The following is a 6,089-nucleotide window of genomic DNA, read 5'->3' on the forward strand; positions in this document are numbered from 1 at the left end:
GGGCACGGAGGCCCAGGAGGGGCACCATGCTCCAGGGGTTCCTGTTGCAGCCGGCGACCGGAAAATGTGTAATAAAACAATGAAACCGCCTGCAGATTACATCGACCCCCTCCACCTCCCAGGAGGAACAGGAAACTTTTAAATGCTCTTTTACTGTAAAGGAGGAAACTCCTTCGCAGTGAGCAGGACTTTTGCCCACATTGTACTGCGGGTACTAGTCCTGCCCTGGAAAAGCTTTGGGCAGGGGGGAGAACCAGGGGTGAATAGCAGCTGCGTTGGCTGCAGGGAAACATTTTGTGGTGGCTGGTGCCACGAGAGCCTCCTTGTAGGTGGCTGAGGGTGCCCTGACACGGGGCGTTTTTTTAGTACCCTGGGAAGTACCACTGCAGCAGCTCTCCTGCTTGGGGTGATTTCGAGTGATTACTAGTGCTTGTAAAAGATGAGTTTTTCTAAGCCAAAGTGCTCCTCGTGGCTGGAAGGATGACCGGCAGTGATGGCTTTAAGCCCTGTCCTGGTGCTGCCCTCCATGCCGAGCTAACCAGCCTTTACCCTCCCTCCCTCCTTCCTTCCAAACCTCATGGAGCTCAGAGATTTGAGATGAGAGACTCTTCACCAAGTTATTTTAATTGAATCGCCTAAGAAGCAAAATCTTCCCTCTTCCCTTGAGTGAAGCTCTCCAGATGGTTAATTTTAAAATAAAACACAAGTCATTCCCCTGCCAAGATAGCATCAAGTGGTATTTAAATAGGTTAAAAAAACCCTAACCTCAACACTCACAGCCTGCAATAATAAAAATTGGCTTTGCCAGGTGCAATCTGAAGCCTTCCCTTATCAGTTTATTGGAAACACACGACAAGCTGGCACATGGATATGCTTTTTGGATGCCAAGCGTCCACCCACCAGAGCCTGCACCCTATTGCCTTGCAGCCATGTAAACCCGGGTGTGCAAGCGTGCCCTTTTCCAGGCCCACCTGATGTGAACGGTGTGTAACGGGGGCTGCGTGCACGCATGTGCTCGTGTGGGCAGCTTTCCCTCTAACAGCAACCTGCAGTCGCCATCAGCTCAATATTTGTAAACCCGAGCCTCACCCTGCCCTGCCGGGTCTTCCAGCAAAAGGCAGCCAGTGCTGGCTTTTTTTTTTTTTTTTTCTGGCTGCAACAAAAAAATCCACCTTGAAATACAGCCAAAAGAGTTAAAAATGGCCAATGAAAATGTCTTGTTCTTCTCTGATCAAAATGAAAATCCAATTAAAAATAGTGTTGGGCAGAACAGACTGTGGGGATTTTTTTCCCTTTTAGGCTGGGTTTTTTTAAAAATCTTTTCCTAAAAAAAAGAAACATAGTTTTGAAATGGAACACATGAAATATTCCAATCTGAAAATGTCTGAAAGATATACTTTAAAATGGCACCCAGCTATCACCTCACGGTATAAAGGGGGTTTCCAGCCCATGCCGGGCTCCATGGCATGGCTGGTAAAGCTCGCACCAGGGATGCTGGTCTGGAGGAGCTGCATATAGATGCTCCCAGCGGGAACATATACATGGGCGATAACATGAGACTGTGTCGAATTAGCCCCATTTCCATACCTCAGTGTTGATGTAAACACTCCTCATGATGAGGAACATATAATTTCCTTCAGCTAACGGTCCCCACGGCTGATTATCTCATTATTACCAACTTACATCTGGTTTCTAATCTGATTAGAAGCAAAGACACGCCGAGGGCTTTGGCGGGGCTAAACCCGCCCCAGGAAGGCTCCTCTCTGCCTGGCTGGACCCTAGAGGCTGCCGGGGCTGAAGGCGTGTGCTTGAGATCTGGGGGTCGCTTTGCTGTTCCAAAGCGCAACCACTTTGTCAGCATCCAGGAGCTGCTTTCTGGGCTAAAAATAGGCTAATCCCTGCAGTGAGAGCTGAATTAATGTAAAAATGACACTGCCAAATGCGCATTTTTCTCCATTCTTAGCCTTTCAAGCTTGGATATAAAACTTGAACATCTTCGCTTTGCAGCCTGTATATACATTCCCCTCTGGTTTTAGTTATGCGGAAGCCGAAACCCTTTGCATACCAAAACCTCCGCTGGAATATTGTGCAGTTGCGAAGGAGGAGAAGGAAATCAGACTCAAATGCCTGACCCTGCTCGCCCACCTTTAATTTTAGCGTTACGAAATTAACGCTAAAGAAGACGACTGCTCAGCAGAAGACCCCACGTCACTTTCGCGGGTGGCAGTTGCCTCGCAGCACGTGGTCCTCCGAGGGCCGATGGCACCCGAATGCCATAGCAGCATCCCGGCAGGTGGCAGCGACCGCCGCCGGGTCTGGCGAGCAGAGGTTGTCCAACTTTGGTTCGTGCACCTTTCTGATCAGAAGGAAAAATAGGTCTAAAATACCCTACTGTTTAAGGGATTTCAATGAAGTTTCAATTAGAAAATTTTTGGTTAATTTCACAACTTCAATTAAAAAAAAATAATCACAAAATGAGTTAATATCATTACCACTGGAGCAGAATAGTCAAGCACAGAAGGAAAAGAGATTTAAAATGCGTTAAATCATATTACAGGGTGGTTGGGTTTTGCTGCTTCTAGTTTCATGTGGGAGCAGCCGTTGCACTGCATATCCCACCCTTCCCCCACGAAAATGGGTGCCTTCTTCAATTACTGCTTTCAAAATGAGTTGACAGAAAACAAGTTGAAACCAATGAAATTCAAATACAGGTTCTGGGCTTCTGGTTGCGCAATTGTACGGAGGAACACAGGGCTCCTCCTGAAAATCTCTGGCTCTTACAGAAAAGACGTGAGATGCTTCACGGCCGTGTTGTGAGAACCAGCAGCTGAAGGCAGAGAACAGCGTCAGAAAAAACCAAGCTTTTCCCCAACTTCAAAGTCTGTAGTAGGAGCATCCCCCACTGCCCTTTGAAGCCAGGGGAGAGGCTTCATCCCCACCCGGGCATTTGAAAATTGGCATTTTAAGTGGTATTATTGTTCCATGTTTCCCAGAAAGCTCTCTCTTGCAATCAGCTAAATGAAAAAGCGAGTGTCCATCGTGGAGGGAGGCACTCCAAAAAAGCGACCTGACAGCTGGGCACCCCCTTGCCACTGCTGACCGCGGCTGGGGACACCCCGACAGCCGCAATGCCCGGCTCCGTCTGCTGCGCGGCAGAGAGCGAGCCTCTGGGTACCAGAGAGCAAGGAGGGGAGGATGCGCCCGGCATCGCGCTGGATTCGGATGTCTGCCAACACATCTGTGCCTGGTGAGGAGTCGTAATGGGAAGAGGTGAACTGTGGCTGCTGTCTGTGAATTTTTTTGCGCCCGCTTTCCTCTAACAAAGTAAAACCAATGAAAATAAACCAGGAATTTGCACCGGGCTCTGCCCTGAAGGCCCTTGTGGCTCTCTTTCTCACACTCAAAAAATGTTTCCTGAAAAAATTCAGCCCAGCTCCGCTGCCAGAGGACAGGGCGTTACACAACCTGGTAGGAGTATTTTGCTCTCCTGCAGCACACGGGCCGTTCCTACAAATTGTCTTTGTTAAAAAAAACCAATCCCGTTCCGCACAAATGACAATAGAGTTCGTGGAGATGCGGCCAGTTTCTGCAGGGCTCGGGATTTCCTGGCAGAGCACACATATCCTTTGTTACGGAAAGCAGACAGCAGCAGGAATGCCACACCTTTGGGGGGGCTCGGCGAGCTGTACCGACACCGGGAACAGCCCGTGCCCTTTGGGACCCCCATCCGTGCCCCGGCCAGAGCTGAGCAAGGGGTGGCTGGGGCCGACAAGGTACTGCCTCTCGCCTGCCTTCTCCTTCGTAAGGCGCACAAAAGCAAATGTCTTGCAGGTCCAGTGACAGCTCTTGCATTTTCATAAAAAAATCCTTTGTTTCCAGCGATCGCATTGCAAAAGCAGCGTTTTCAAAGTAAGCAAAAACCTCCCCTGTGCACGAAAACCGCCCGCTCCGTGAGATCCCCCCAGCCCTTGCTGGGTTATTTGCTGAGCATACTCCACTGGTTTTCTTTCTGGCCTTGGGGCTGTGTTACATCCCCAGGCAGGGACCCGCTTGGTTGCAAAGGCGGATCTGAGTGCCCCAAAAAGATGCTGTGTGGAATATGTCTTAGGCAAAACCAGGGGAGGAAGCGTTATTAGGGTCCCCAAAAACCTGCTTAATTTCCCAGGTACAGCAGATAAAACTGATTCTTGACACCACATTTTGGTACCCCCAGGGACGGGATGATTTCCCCGCCATGCTTTCCATCGCGTCCCAAGGTGCCAGCAGCGCTTGGGTGTGTCGAGCGGGGAAAGGTCAAACCCCGGGGAGGGTAAGTGGTGTTGCAAGAGCTTTTTGGAAACGTTTGTTCACAGAAGTCTGACAGATCGGCAGCGGGCGAGTTATGGCTGTCCCCCTCCCGGGAGGATGTCACCCCCACCCTTCCCTTTGGGTGCTGGGCTGAGCCGCCGGATGGGACGCTCCTCCCAGCCCCTTCCCGCCCTTGACCTGCTGCAGCATCCCGCAGCACCGCGGGAAAAACTTAGGCTCTTAAATAAGGCTTTGGCTTTTATGGATGGAGCCGGGTCTTATCCCCCAGGGTCTGCAGCCCAACCAGGGAGTCGCAAAAAGGGACAGAGGCGGGCAGCAGGCAGAGCTTTAGCTGTGGCCTTCCCAGAAAGCCGGCTGGCTCCAAATTGTCTGCCGGAATAACTGAGAGGGGAAAGATGGGAGAAAGAGGCAACTGGAGTGACGCTGAGCCTGGGGCATCTCTTTGAGGTGGGGACAAGTTTTTTGGGGGGGAGGACTGGGAAAGGCAGACCAGGTCCTGCCTAATTGTTTGGGCAGCACCAAAGGCAGCCTTCCTTCCCCTCCCTTGCAGCCACTTGCAGCCGGGCTGACAGCCGAGCGGGCGATGCTATGGGAGCGGCCGGACAGGGAGATGCGTGGTGGGCGGCTGCTGGTGCATAAACACTGGGGGAGCGCCCGGGCAGGGTTCCCCCCATCCCGAAAGCTGCAAGATGACAGATGCCGCATCCTGCCTTTGTTGGCGGTGGGCGGAGGGGCTGGGAGGGGCCGATAGCATCGCCCCAGCTCCCCCCGCCCTGGAAGAGCTGGCCTCTGCAACGAGAAAAGCATCTTTACTTTTTTATTCTCTGGGTTGTCTCAGGAAATAGGGCTGGGGACACAGGTCAGAGGTTTATCCCAAGCACACAAGCGTGAAAGGGAGGTTTTGCCTTGTCCGTGCTGGCAGCGCAGGCTGGGAGGTAGGTGCTGGGGGGGTCCCTGCCCAAGGGCCGCACGGTCTGTGTGCCCCTGCTTGCCTGCTTCAGCGCCTGCACTGAAAACGTCGGCAAGATAGGATCTTAATCGTGGCTGTGGTGGTGGGGAACCCCGAATCTTGTTTCAGTGCCACTTCTGATTTAAATAACTGCTTGAGTGAGGTACCAAAAGGAAATCCAGCACTTTCTAATGATGACTGTTAACCACTCCGAGCAAAAATGTGGAGAAGCCTCTTCTGCAGAAAAAAGCCTTCACTTTTATATGAGGTGGGGCCTCTGGAAAGAAAAGCGCCAAAAGTATCTTTGCCTATTGATGCCCCTGAGTTTGGCATGGGGAGTGGGGAGGAAACCAGTGTCGCTCTGGCCATAAGGGATCTGATGGTCTGACGAGGGCAAGCGGAGAGGGACAGGGAGCTTGGATCACAGAGGATGTTATTCCACGTAGGGGAGGGGGCCCTCCATCAGCTTTTTAGGAAAAAAAAAAAAAGAAAAAGAAAACCTGATTTTCCTGATATTGTTTTGCACCTCTAAAGGAAATTCCAGGACTGGGAACCTTCAGGGAAACAATGAGCAGGGCTGGGGCCGAAGGTGGGCTGCCCCAGGTTGGCGTGGTCCTCCTGCAGCCGGGGCAGGTCCCCACACCCCCACCCCAGCCCTTTCGGACACGGTCAGGGCCTCTGCCAGGGCCCCCACCCTACTGCGGGTGGAGAAGGAGTGGCTGCACAAGAGCCCCGCTGCCGGCACCCCGCTGCTGGCATCCCGCTGCCTGCAACCCACACTGGATGCAGGGTTTGTTTTTTGCTTCGCAATTTCCTGCAACCTTGCTTTTTC

Source organism: Haliaeetus albicilla, chromosome 7 (genome assembly GCF_947461875.1).
Source record: "Haliaeetus albicilla chromosome 7, bHalAlb1.1, whole genome shotgun sequence".
Classification (NCBI taxonomy): Eukaryota; Metazoa; Chordata; class Aves; order Accipitriformes; family Accipitridae; genus Haliaeetus; species Haliaeetus albicilla.